Here is a 14,793-nt window from a genome sequence, read left to right on the forward strand (position 1 = left end):
AATTAACTGCTGTATTATCAATGTTACTTTCATTGTATTTTCAGTTAAATCCTCAGTACAGTTTTCCATGGCTTGAAGGTTAGAATACATAAAATCTGAGAATAGCTTCTGCATGAGATCATTAAGATTTCTTTGCAAAGGCTAAAACTTTTGGCACAACAACCGCAAGATTTACAATAATTTCTACCTACAAAATCAAGCAGTTCAGCAGAATCATTGACATGGATTTGAAGTCTTCACTGTATTTAGCACAATTAGGGTACAGAAGTCTAGTGCCCTAATTTGGATATCAAAGGCCTTGAAAAGTTCTTGGATCAAAGAATAGGTTTAACCTTTGAAAGTTTATCACCTTGAAAACTTCAATTTCAATTACAAATTACATTTGGCATGCTTTCAAATATTCCAAAAACTTTTCTAGTGTTATCAGGTAAAACCCCAAGTTTGTATGTGGTTGCCACCCCACCCTACAAAACATGAATTCTGGGATTATTGCTAGGCTTTTTCTTTTCTGTTTTTCTTTATTATTATTATTGTTATTATTGTTATTATTATTGTTGTTGTTGTTGTTATTATTATTATTTCTTTTTTCCTTCTTTTTTTCTTCATAAAAGGACGGATACCCGAAAAATTAAAGGGAGAGATCAAGGGGGCCTAGGAGAGATGGAGAGGGAATCTTTATCAGGGAGTGGAGTGATAGGATGAGGGGTAACGGTTTTAAACTGAAAGAGGGGAGATTTAGATTAGGTATCAGGAAGAAATTTTTCATTATGAGGGTGGTGAGGCACTGGAACAGGTTGCCCAGAGAAGTTGTGGATGCCCTTTCCCTGGAAGTGTTCAAGACCAGGCTGGATGGGGCTTTGAGCAACCTGCTCTAGTGGGAGGTGTCCCTGCCCATGGCAGGGGGAGCTGGAACTTGATGATCTTTAAGGTCCCTTCCAAACCAAACCATTCTATGATTCTATCATTAGGAAGAAAGATCACGGTCACATCCTTCACTTCTGTTTTGCAGTTTTCTGGAACAACAGGCATTTTTTCTGCCTGCACAGAAAAATTCAGTTTTTCTTTCAGTTCTATAATTGGTTAATCCTGCTGTCAAAAATCTGTAAATTAGACAAGCTCTCTCTCCTAGAGCTATCAATATGACGATGGTAGCATAAAATAATAAAAAATAAATCTTCCTTCTTGGAAAGTTTTGAAGTAAGTGATACAATCTGAAAACAAAAGGATATTCAGCACTGTGTCTTCGGACAAGAACATCTTTAGAAAGAATTAACCCTGTTTTAAAAATTGCTACTGATTAAGTATTTATATATCTATTATATATTTTTTTATATACAAAATATAGATTTTTATATATTTTTACATATTCCTTAAGAGATAGAGGAAGGAAGGGAGGAAGGAAGCAAGAAGAGAGGAAGGGAGGGAGAAGGTCAATGTTGCGGATTGGAAGCTAGGGTTTCTATTCAAAACTCTTACTAGGCTCAGCGTAGTAAGACCCTCTGAGATGAACTTTAGAAAAATAAGTGTATTCTTTTGGTTTTGACAGGGTTGAGATGTGAAGAGCGTTCTGAGCACTTTTAAGACTGAATGATTGCTTTCCAGAGCTTTGATAAATTTGTACCAGTTTAAGCGCTGAAGCATTTCTCTGCACTTCAGCCAGTCAGAGGCTCACAGTCTCACAAGATCTGTGTGACAGAGCAGGGAGTGAAATCAGGCCATACAGCACCCAGGTCTACTCAGCTCCCTTTCTTTCGAAGCTCAACTTGAAAGACAGTAAAATTAGAGAGTGTTTGCATACTGTCCCAAGTGAGTGACAAGAAACTTCTGTGCACTGGACTACGGACCATAAATAGAGCTGCAGGTGAGGATTCTTCTTTCCTGTGAGGGTGGCATAGCACTGGAACAGGCTGCCCAGAGAGGTTGTGGTGTCTCCTTCTCTGGAGATAGTCAAAACCTGTCTGGATTCATTCCTGTCCAGCCTGCTGTAGGTGAACCTGCTTTGGCAGGGGGCTTGCACTAGATCATCTCGAGAGGTCCTTTCCAACCCCTACAATTCTGTGATTCTGTGATTACCAGCAAACACCTGGTTAAAAAAGTTTGCTTCTCAGTTTAGACCTAACTTTTAAGGATACTATTTAAATAGTATTTTTTTGTTGTTTGCTTCATGAGGGAAGTTTAGCAACATGTGTTTAATTAGATCCTTTCTAGGACCACCAGCTAGTTCCAAAATTCAACAGCTGAAGATATTTCTATTTATTTACACTGCCCTGCTCTTACTTGTCAGGGTTCCTTGATCATCTGAGTCATGACACCATTCCAGTTATTAGGTACGCATATATGTGAAAATTTTCCTACTTTCATATTTACTCTATGTGAGATATTATGTGCTCTGCCATTCAAAATGAAAATGAAATACTGTGTGTATTCCTGTTAACTGTAACAATCCTTTCTAGATTTTCAATAAGATTTTTCTTTCCATGTTATAAAGTTCCTCATCCCGTTTGTAAGATGTATACCAAAACTTCACAAAATACAGCATGTTTGAGTTAGAGACGTCAACTCCAGTGCATGATTTATCTAAACATATCTAAGGGTATTCTATACATTTGGAACTAGATATGCATTAACACTAACAAAGATATATAGACCACAGACTACCTACAGTTTTGTTAAATAAACCTCTTTCTTCAGCCTAGAAATTCAGTAATAAATTAAAAATGTTTCAAAGGACATGGGGGTGAATGAAAATGGTGAGACTATAAATATACATGAGGATAAGCCAATCTCATACTTTTCAGAGAGCAGGAGTTTCTCATGCTTTGGAAATTTCCTACTTTTCCTAGGATTGGCTCTTTTATTTCTGGTTAACAGTCATGACAGTTTATTGCTAAAAAATAGATGTGAAATAAATTTAATTTCAATTTCACCATGTTCCTTAGGGATTCTAATACCATATCCACATTGGATGTTCTTGGAGTACAACAAGAAAAAGATGCTGTTTGATTCCTATCCATAAGTAGCCTGTTATGGCTTTTTCTTTCTGTAAGCTTAAGTTTTTAGTGTTAAAATACAAACCTTGTTCCATTCTGAAATTAACATGCAGCTATTTTTTTCTCTTTATGTCTTTGGTAGTCATATTAAAATGTTCTCTACTGTGGTATCTGACTAGAAAAAAGCACCTTTCCTCTCATAATTGCTTGGACAAGGTGAGAATAATGATTGAATAACACTCCTGTGATCACCAGGCAATATTCACACTAAAAAAGCAAATAAAATAAGCTTCTATACAGTGTGGGAGCACAAAGATGAGAGCAAAAAAAAAAGCATTATGTAAATCAATTCCTTTATACAAACCACCTCCATGTGATTCCTAACTCACATTTGAGAAGCACAAGCCAGCAGGGAAAGCCATGCAGCACACAACTCAGGTGGCTATTTTCTGCTTACTGGAACATTGTGGGTTTAAAGGTTCAGACAAAATGTGAAACTTCTTGTGTTCAAGCTCACTGAGGAAAGGCTGAAAAAAAAAAAGAAGAAACAAACAGCAAAAATGCAAATGAACCCAGAGAAGAGTAGGTAAAATGAAAATTGAATATTGAAAATCAGTGCTAAACAGCGGGGGCGGGGGGAAGAGGGAAAAACATAACAGAAGCTCGTGTTCACTGGCTCTAATTAAATGTGACAAGTGTAACACACTCCAGAATTAAAACACACTCCAGAGTTAATTCCTGAGGCTTTGTCTAGATTAGTAAACTAAACAGTACAACGGCAAACACTTGAATATTGATACGTGAGCATTTATACTGACAAATCAATAGCAGAATCTCTGAAATACTTTTGGCTTTGGCCAGAGCAGACTGAGGCTGAGGTGAGCCCAAGCTGGGGATTGCTCCTGCCAGCCCTGCAGAAGGGCAATCCTCTTGGTTTCTGGAAAGGGAGAGGAGGAGAGAGCCTGAAGACATCTTAGCTACATGGGTACAAATCCTGTTTTGCTACTTGCACTCAAAGAAAAACTATGGCCCCTGGACAATGTTGTTTACTAGAACAGACATATTCAATGTTCATTCAATGTACTTTAAGAATCTGAATTGCTCAAACCCCTATCTGTCTGTCTGCCCCTAATTATTTGCAAAACTATAAACATAGATTAACATAAAAATCATGAAGCCATACCATGTTAGAAAAATAAGATCTTGTACATCAGGTTGAATGGTCAGTGTTCATTAGGATATTCTTAGCAATATGCAACTTGTGTAAATTTCCCTACTGTAATTTCTATGCCATTTCCTAATATTGTAGATAGGTAATCATATTACTAGCTTTGAAAAGATACTGAACAGGAGAAGAATATATACAATATGTAGAAATTAGAAAACACTTATTCAAATGAGTAGTTCTTTAAACTGTGTACTTAACTTTTGTCCACATAAGAGATTCCCAATTTCCTGAAAAAATACAGTTAAAAAAATAGTAATTTCACACATGTACTTGTAAAGTGTATTCATACTCTTTCAAAGAGGGAAACAAATATTTATTTGCAAACTCAAGAAAAATGAGAGTGAGTGAGTGCATGGAAGAGTGAGCAATCTACTAATCAAATTAATATGCTATAAAATATTTAAGGTGAGAAAATAGGCTATGTTGCTGTAAAGCTGGCATATTTACAGCATTATCACTGAAGATTGTTATTGCATTTTTTACTGAGTCAATAAATCAGGCTCAATACTGCAGTATCAATATTTCAATTTACTTCCATGTGTAAAGCTGTTTTGTCATCCTATTACAAGGAAATATTTGAAAATTAATGAAAGCAAGCTACATAGTTCTGCATTCTACAGCCCAGTAGCTTACAATGACAACAGATGGGTAAAAACAAGCAAAGTCTGAAAAGACTTTTTTTATAAATTCTGCTAATTTCAGTATGAATCATTCAAATGCTGGTAAATCCAACATCTGTGCATTTCTAAAATATAACAAAGACAACATAAATGTTATGAAGCGGATTTTTTCTATATTTCAAAATAACATTGCTCACTAACGGCCAATGATTTCAAGTTCAACTATGTCACTCTTTTAGAGACAAAACTTCCCTAAGAGTAGTAGGGGAGCTTTAAAATATTGCTGTCAGGTACAGAGATCTTAGATAGTGGTTACAAGAAATCTATGTTGGAAATCATAACTAAAAGAAGTCTTGAGTATATAGCAGAAGATAAGCTAATAAACACTAAGGAGGAACTCATGATTTTGTGAGAATGAGGTGTACAGATCCTTACGGGCTGTAAGTCACTCATTTGGCTAGCAGACATTGAAGGAAGAGCTTGTAAGGAAGAGAAACAGTTGCATGTTTCTAGGTGTACTGCCAGCAACGCCTCTGATCAAATAACTAGAAACAATTAAAACCAGTGGGAGGGGTGTCACATATTAGCCCAGCTCTCAAAGGCGTGAAATTAGGAGATGGCCACTGGACAACAGTGGCGTTTTGGGATAAAGACGAGAGATATGTGTTTTTAAGGTCTTCATACCTATTCTGTGATTATTGTGAGCTTTAGAAAAAGTCTCTGAAGCCCAAATATTCCTCAGTGTCTTCATAATTGAAAGTAACCTTTGGCTCCAGGTATTTTTTGACTGAAGCAGGGGTTGAACCAGATAGACTCTAGAGATCCCTTTCAACTAAGTCTTCCTATGATCTGATGATTCCATGTTTTTTTATAACCTGACTTCTGGAATGACAGTGCTGTCCTACTTTCATAGGCATGAATTTCTGCAGCCAAATATTGGGCAAAGCAGAGTGCAATTATTTTAATTTTCTCTTACAGAGTATTTAACAGTTAAGAAGTCTAAAGGGAAAAAAACAAATGCTGGAAGAAAGAGAGAGGTACAAATGCAACACCAGTAAAAGTGACAATGAAGTTTATATTGTACTAAGTACATGGACAATCCTGGTTTTGCTATGTGATGGTTCTGGTCAGCTGCCAGCAGGCACGATACCCATTTGCAGTCACTAAAGTCACTGAATCAGGGGGTTTTGTTAGCCTATTTTCACTCCTTTTCGAAGAGAAAGCAATTAATATGTCTTTGTTTAAAAATAGCAAAATAGCAGAATGTACTTTCTGAGGTACTGGGGAAGACTGGAACAGAAGTATGCCAGGATTTGTCTGGAGTGATGCAGACAGTGGAGTTACTGATTTGTAGGAATGTATGTCTGCGAATAACAGAACCTGAATGATAACAGGAAGAGGCAAAAAGATATAAAAACCCAAGGAAAAATAAGAAACATGAGTGACAGTGGTCCAAAAGGCAGAAGACAAAGATTGATATGTGTGGTCTCAAGAAACACTGGAAATCAGGACTAAAAAATGAAACCTGCTGGAGTACGCTCCTTGTGTGCTCAGGACAGCAGAACTGTGCCTGTGCTGCAATACTGTCGTGAGTGAAAACTGAAATAGCTTTGCAATTCCACCTCTTTGTTGTCTTCAACTGCACTTTCCAGTGTGCTCTCAACAAAGCTAGGTTCTCATTATAGTCAAATCTAAAATTGAATTTATACCTCATGCAAAATACTTTCAAAACAGGAAACATTGCATGATATGGCTTACAGGATTACTTACGCTTGTCAAACCCTCATTCATTTCACAACCTATCTCTGAGTTAGAAGTCAGGTAGATTCAGTTACTTTAGTTTAAGAAACACTGGGACATGTTCCCAGGTTTTTAAGACATGTTCCTAAACTGTGGAAAAAAACTGTGAATGTCTACTTTTACCCTTGTTTGTTTTCTAACATCCTTTTTCTGATTAGAAACTTAAATAAAAAAATGGCTAACACAGCAACATTCTTTGTGCAGAGCTTTCACTACTCCCTTCTCCTATTTACTAGCAAAAGCTATTCACTTCTGCAACAGGCTATCATGTTAAAATATATGTTTTTTCTAAGCCTGAATTTATTAAATTAACTAATTAATATTCATTAATATGCATCCATTATTCATCTTCAAACATATACAAGGTAGGAGACTGGACTAGTTTGTTGACAAAAGCTAGAAGAGGAATGAATCTTTCACATGAATGTATATTCAAGTTGTACTTACTTTTAATCCTGAAGTGACAGATTTCTACACTTCAGAGAAAGATTTGTCAAGCTAGAAACCTTTGTCTGTCAGGATTTGGAGAATCCCAGGCCTGATAACACACACTATATTAGTAGAACACACCGTAATTGAACATCTGTTCTTTTGCATCTGTTAATTCATATAGTTTTCTGAGTAGGGTTATATTTAATTCATTATTCTGGTATGAGCACTTATATTCATTGTTGACATCGTCTTTTGTGAAAGTCTTCCTGTATCAGCAAGGCCTTGTAAATAAGGTATCATCCACAAGAAACCTACAACTTTAACTTTGCAGTGTCTTGGCATGATCTCTACATTTCCTCTTTCAAGGGAGAATTATGCAAACAGCATACATTTTAATTCAGTAATATTCAAACTTTAGTCTATGCCTCTGGACACTGAAATGTTTCTAAGTGCTCTATGTAATGCAAATAAGAAAACTAGATTTAATTTATTATGTTCCAGACTACTGTACTTCAAAATGATTTAGTGTTCAAAAATAAAATACAATAAAAGTTTGAAAAGTACTGCTCTAACTTTAGCATGGGATTTTACAGACGTGGCTTTCATTGAACTTAGTGGAAATCATAAATAAATTTGCCAGAAATTAATATACGAACAGAACTCTTCACTAAGCACATTTTATTCCACAATTTATTGTCTACTTAAAGACCTACAGTGGTTCCTCTTAACAATCTAGAGTTGTATCACTAATCTGTGATATATATATACACTGTACTGTATATTTCAGTAAATAAAAATAGTATGAGAAAGGAAAATTGTGAATAAAATATTTTTTCTTTCTTCCATCATTTTTATCATTGTCTTTCATAGCTCTTGAAATATGTTAAGGTTCTTTAACTTGAAATATTAGAAACTTATATAAAAAAAAATAAAATATCTAATGTCAGGAATATTAAGGCACAAGTTATATAATATTTTATATAACTACGTATCCTTCTCTTTCTGAATTCATATGGGTTTGTTGTTTTTTTGGTGTTTTTTTTTAAGCTTTCAACACTGAAGGACACGTACCATGCATTTTTGTGGAGCATGTAACTCATTACAATTTGACCCTGGTGATCAAAATCAGCCTTTAGGTACTTTTCTATTAAAAATATTAAACCAATGTATGCACACATTGTCTTTTTTTCTTCATGTCTCCATGATGGGAGAAAAGGAGGAAACACAAAAACACTTTCTCATTCTTTTGTCACTAATCAGATTAATATAAACCCTCTTTCTTCATCAGTCCTGTGCATTACTGGGGAACAGGAAGGTTCAGACTTCAAGGTAAGTATTTACATTATCTTTTTCAAAAGGAACGAGATCGTATCAACAGAATCTCTAAATACAGAGCTTTGAAGTATTCCCCGCAGTATTCCCAGTTGAAAATGTAGGCTTCATGGCAAAATAAATGTTAGCTGGAATCTTACTCAGCAACTATATTACCAGCCACTTTATCTCATTTTTTCCATCTAAAAGTTAGATTGTACTATCATCTGGAGTTCTTATATGTTCAGTGGAGAGAAACAGATAACTGTGAGAGGGCTAATTATTTTCCATATCTTACATGAACTTCAGTATTAGGTGAATTTGATTACCTAGCACTACCTGTAGTTGGGGATTTTCATAGTTAAAAATTATTTTAATCTCTAAAGCACAGATCTTTTTTTCTCCCACACAGCACCTCAAGTAGCCTCTGACTCTTTTTCTTCCAGTGGCATCTGGAAACAAGACAAAACTATTAGATATTGTACAGTCATATAGCAAGAGGTGATACTGACAGAGCTTACATTTCAAACAGACAACACCAAAAAAATACAGAAAGGGATACAACATCCTCTGTTAGTTGAGTATGACAGGCAGTAAAATTCAGAGAAGGGTAACAAAGAAGATAAAAATGTATGGAACGGATTCTATACAAGGGAACACTAAATAGCAAAGGGCATTTCAACCTGGAAAAGACTTGTCTGAGGGCAGATACTTGGATTCTGAGTGGAAAGGATAGATGATTGCCTTCAAAAAGAAACAGGATAATTTAAGATCATAAAATCATAGAATAGTTTGGGTTGGAAGGGACTTTTAAAGGTCTTCTAGTCCAACCTCTCCTGCAGTGAGCAGGGACATTAAAACTAGACCAGGTTGCTCAGAGCCCCATCCAACCTGAACCTCAATGTTTCCAGGGATGGGGCATCTACCACATCTCTGGGCAACCTGTTCTAGTGTTTCACTACCCTCGTTGTAAACCAATTCTTCCTTATATCTAGGTCTGAATTTACCCACTTTTAGTTTAAAACCATTACCCCTTGTCCTATCACAACAGGCCCTGCTAAAAAGTTTGTCCCCATCTTTCCTTTAGGCCCCCTTTAAGTACTGAATGGCCACAGTAAGGTCTCCCTGGAGCCTTCTTTTCTCCAACCTGAACAACCCAACTCCCTCAGCCTGTCTTCATAGGAGAGGTGCTCCAGCCCTCTGATCATCTTTGTGGCCCTCCTCTGGACTCACTCCAACAGGTCTATGTCCTTCTTATGTTGGCGGACCCAGAGCTGGACACAGTACTCAAGGTGGAGTCTAATGAGAACAGAGTAGAGGAGCAGAATCACCTCCCTCGACCTGCTGGCCATGCTTCTTCTGATGCATCCCAGGATACCGTTGGCCTTCTGGACTGTGAGCTGCTCTCAGTCCACTCATTCCCCAGCCTGTATTGATACTGAGGTTTGCCCCAACCCAGGTGCAGAACCCTTCATTTGGCTTTGTTGAACATAATGAAGTTCACATGGGCCCACTTCTCAAGCCCATCCAGGTCCCTCTGGACGGCATCCCATCCCTAAGGCGTGTCAACCACACCACACAGCTTGGGGTCATCTGCAAACTCACTGAGGGTGCAGTTGATCCCGCTATGGCATTGATGAAGATCTTGAATGGTACTGGTCCCAGTATAGACCCCTGAAGGACCCAGTACAGACCACTTGTCACTGATCTCCATCTGAACATTGAGCTGTTGAATATTACCCTCTGTATGTGGCCATCCAACCCAATTCCTCTTCCACGGAACGGTCCACCCATCAAATCCAAATCTCTCCAATTTGGAGAGAAGATGTTGTGGGGGACGATGTCAAAGGCCTTACGGAAGTCCGGATAGACAACATCTCTAGCTCTTCCCTTGACCACTGACGTAGTCACTCCATCATAGAAAGCCACTAGGTTGGTCAGGCAGGACTCGTCCTTGGTAAAACCATACTGGCTGTCTCTAATCACCACCCTGTCCTCCATGTGCCTTAGCATAGCTTCAAGGAGGATCTGTTCCATGATCTTCCCAGGCATAGAGGTGAGGTTGACAGGTTGGTAGTTCCCAGGGTCCTCCTTTCTATCTTTCTTAAAAATGGGTGCAATATTTCCCCTTTTCCAGTCACCAGGGACTTCATCCAATTGCCATGACTTTTCAAATGTCATGGAGAGTGGCTTGGCAACTACATCAGCCAATTCCCTCAGGATTCTGGGATGCATCTCATCAGGTCCCATAGACTTCTGTATCTTTAGGTTCCTTAGGTGGTGATGAACCTGGTCTTCTCTTACAGTGGGAGGGACTTTGCTCCCCCGGTCCCTGCCTTGCAGTCCATCCAATTGAGAAGTGTGGGGAGAGAAGTTGCTAGTGAAGACTGAGGCAAAAGTTGTTGAGTACCTCAGCTTTTTCCTTGTCCATTGTTACCAGTTTGCCAGTCTTGCTTATCAGGTGGGTACGCTTTCTTTGACCTTCCTTTTCTGGCTGACATACCTGTAGAAGCCCTTCTTATTCTTTGTGTCCCTTGCCAAGTTCAGCTCCAGCTATGCCTTGGTCTTTCTGACCCCATCCCTACACAACTGGGATTTCATGGAAGAAAAGTCACTGAAGGGATAGTAAATGCAAAGACAACAAACATGGCTTAGAAAATTCCAGAAAACTGTTTTGCCAATTTTTTAGTCTAGGAGAGTGGTTTTGGGAAACATACTTCGTTATTGTACTTTTCTTTAGCTATCTCAGAAAGGCCACCTTCAGACACAGGTTCCTCTGGTCAAACATGCTCTGAGAATTCACATGCTCTTCCTCCCTAAACTGTGTGCCTGCTGCAGCCCAGACATCTTTTCTCTCCCTAGCAGAGGGAAGCACTGGGGAAGAAAAAGAAGCACAAAGGCATTTGCAATTCCACACAACCTTAAGTGAAAAAGTTGGTATCAACTCTTCACAATGATTAGATGGTTTCCCAGACTGAAAATCAAATATAAACGTGGGCATGAATTATAAGATCAGTCATTCTGATCTGAACATACAAGAGAAGCCAGCTCAGAAATACCAAGTGTACAGTTTGCCTGCTTGGCCTGAAACAGCCACACTCTCTGTGAGTAGAGATGTCAGCTTGCATTTTTTTTTCTTCTTTGTGGGGAGAGTAACTTCTACCTAGAGATAGTGACTCTTTCAGGACACTATCCCACCAGGTGCACCTGGAGAAGGAAACTGTATGACATTAACTATTAGGTAATTACTGGTCCTAGAGCTGTAAGTGGATGTTTTCTAGGAATCAGCATCCCTCAGCTTATATCGTATTTTAGTAGCAAGCCCAAACCGCAAGGAACTTCTGCCTCGTGTGCTTCATGTCAAGACTGCTTTGTGCAGAGGAAGTGAAATCTGTCACAATCCTTGCTAATACTGTCTGTAGGGTGCAGAATCTGGAGAACATTATCCTTCCTTCTGGGTACAGGTTTCCTGGCTGAGATCTACTGGCATCGTTCCAGACTGCAACCTGAGAACAAAGTGGTATGTATGCACTGAGGGGAATTGGTGACAAGGTAGCAAGCCAAGCTTCTGTATCCTTTGAGGTGTTGCTATTATTAATTGTACAATAATAATTATTTTAAAAAAACAGTGCAATAGAACAATCAGATTTACAATGGTTTATAGCAAAAAGACTTTGAAATAAAACAAATGGAAGCAAAAATGGGTCAGAAAATGAAATGCAATGTTAACCTCATGTAATGATATTATGAAATACAATGTTATTATGTATACAGCACTTATAGCAGTTATAGAATAACACATAATATCAATAAAGTTTTGAATAAAGTGAGGACAACATGTGCAAATCTGGCTAAACAGTTAGTTAAAAAAAGCCCCAAACAAACACAAAAAACCCACACAGGTAAAAGGTTGTAAAAGGCAATGATGTTTAATGAGGTCATTCTTAATAAATATTTTTGGTAATACACTACTTTCCAGAAATTTACAGCAAGCAGTGATTATGAAATTAATATTGTGCATGCTCCTTACCAATTTGTGGATTTAATATTGTTAACTGAAGCCAAACCAATTAGCACACACTGCCTTTCAGATATGACTAGATTATACATAGTTTCATGGTACCAAAATGCATAGGACGTATGTGCTGCATACATAAAACTATTTTGCTTGTCTATGTGAAGAGTAATGAGGAAATGAATAGTGTCTTTTGTATTGTTTAGTGACACCTTTGGTTTGCACTCTGAAAATAGACTCTTCATGAATGTTTTTCTTGTTGTCGGTTGGGGTTTTTTTGTGAGGGGTTTGTTCCTTTTCAATGTGCATTGGGTTAATGAACCAACAGAACTTGCACACACAGAGAGGCTGAAAGTGGCTGTAGGCAATTCTCTTTTGTGTTTTTTCCTTTTTCTTTTTTTTTTTTTGTTCTGTTTTACATTTTTTAAAGACTGAACACTGTTACAGACTAATAGCTTATGGCAGTCAGCTAATGAGTTGAAACTTCACTGAGATAGAAGGCACACACAATGGAAATGTGTGAAAAATTGAAAAGACAAGGTTGTTAAGGTAACTCTATCTTGGTTATGTATTTAGGAAGCTTACTATGATGCGGTGAAATGAAAACTTAATAAACATACCTAGTCATTATGAAGAAAAAAAAAAAGACATCTTATTTATTAACTGCAAGTTGCATGGATTTGCTGTCGCTGTGTTGTAATGGAAATAAAGCAAGTGACAAACAGTACCCAACTGCCCCATATGACTAGACCATGCCAATACAGAACATTAAAAAGTAATTTTAAGAAGTTGCCTTCTCACATTAACTTTATAAAACCAGCTGACTTCGTGACTTTGTAAATGAGAATTTAAATGAAAATGTTCTGTCCATTGAGAGCATGGGAAGCATGCTAACAGGGCTTTGCAATTACTGGCATATTGTGCTTTCAGTGCACTTTTTTTCTTACTTAAATACATAGGTTCATGCTTACACATACTGAAAAAACCTCAGACACCAAGGAAACTGGATAAAAAGAGCGGTTCTATATCCTATCATACCATGGTTTATCGAAATATCATCTGTGTGATTCACTAATAGCCATACATGCTTCTCTTTTTGCTAAAGTCATAATCTTTTTTTGAATAACATTTTATATTATTGCCACGCTTACCCTGGGCTGCACTGTGCTCTTAGTCCTTCTCCAGTTTTCTCAAAGTCCTTGTCCCTAGAATTTCAGAAAAAGCAGAGATAGTGGGTGGGTTACCCAAAAATGCTTTCAAGGTTGCAGTGTTCATTGGTGGCAGTTACTGATAAGGATGAGGTGGAGGCACCAACAGTGATGAGTCTGTCATATAAGAACATTCACAATTTGTTAATATATTTAGGATACAACTATGTAAATAATTTTCAAAGCTCTTATTCTGGCTTTAATGGAAAATCCGCTATTATTCATTTAGCCTCTGTAGTGACTGACCCAAACTTCAATATCTCAAACTGTTCTTCCATTACTTCATCAGTCTTTGGATTGGTGATTTAGCCCAAGCATAGGAAGGGCTTTCGATAGAGGCTGCTCTGAATCTCACCAGTGCATATCTTACTCCATTATCCATTGCTAATTTATGTGCATATTTGAAATCAAAGTGGATCGTGTTAGTTGAAAAGTCAGTGTGCAATTGGATTAATTTATCTTGTGAATACATCTATAAAAAGAATGGTAAATTAACCAGCAATTACAGTGTTTCTTTTCAAAATACTAGTAGCCCAGATAACCTGAGTATTGTTTCACTTTTTAAATTGCATGTACGGAAATAAATATTAATACAGCTAAATATATCCAAGGTATACTGATTTTATTTTTTTTTTTTTAAATGAGATGGGTAACTTTCATAGCTGTTTGCATTTTATTTTGGTTTCTATAGAAGGCTGGCATGGGGGTAAGTTCAGCCATTACATTTCTGCAAGGACTTGAAGAATTTTAACAGCATAATTTTTGCTATTCCACAGTCAATACACATTCACTCTTCTATTTTCTGACTCTGTGGTTTTGATAGGTTTCACTTGTCAGGGTTATGCATTTTTGTTATGTTAATAAATGGAGAAACCTCATACAATTTTAAAATATCTTACCAAAAAACTCAAAAGATAAAAACAAACTAGAAATAGCTGTACATCACAAATTTAGGTTTAAAAAAGTTTGCTGCAAGCAAACAATATTCAATTTAAACTATACATAGCAAATTTATTTCACAACCTCAGTTGGTGTTGAAAGATAATGAAAAACGGAGGTTGACTTAGTATACAAAAATTGTTGACATTCATAGTAGTATCAGTTGCACAGTGATCAGGCAAATGAGACTACCTCAGAATATTATTTTCAGGCAGACATCATGTATTCCACCTGCATAGATGACAAAATT

The sequence above is a fragment of the Numenius arquata genome, chromosome 9 (assembly GCF_964106895.1).
Source record: "Numenius arquata chromosome 9, bNumArq3.hap1.1, whole genome shotgun sequence".
NCBI lineage: Eukaryota > Metazoa > Chordata > Aves > Charadriiformes > Scolopacidae > Numenius > Numenius arquata.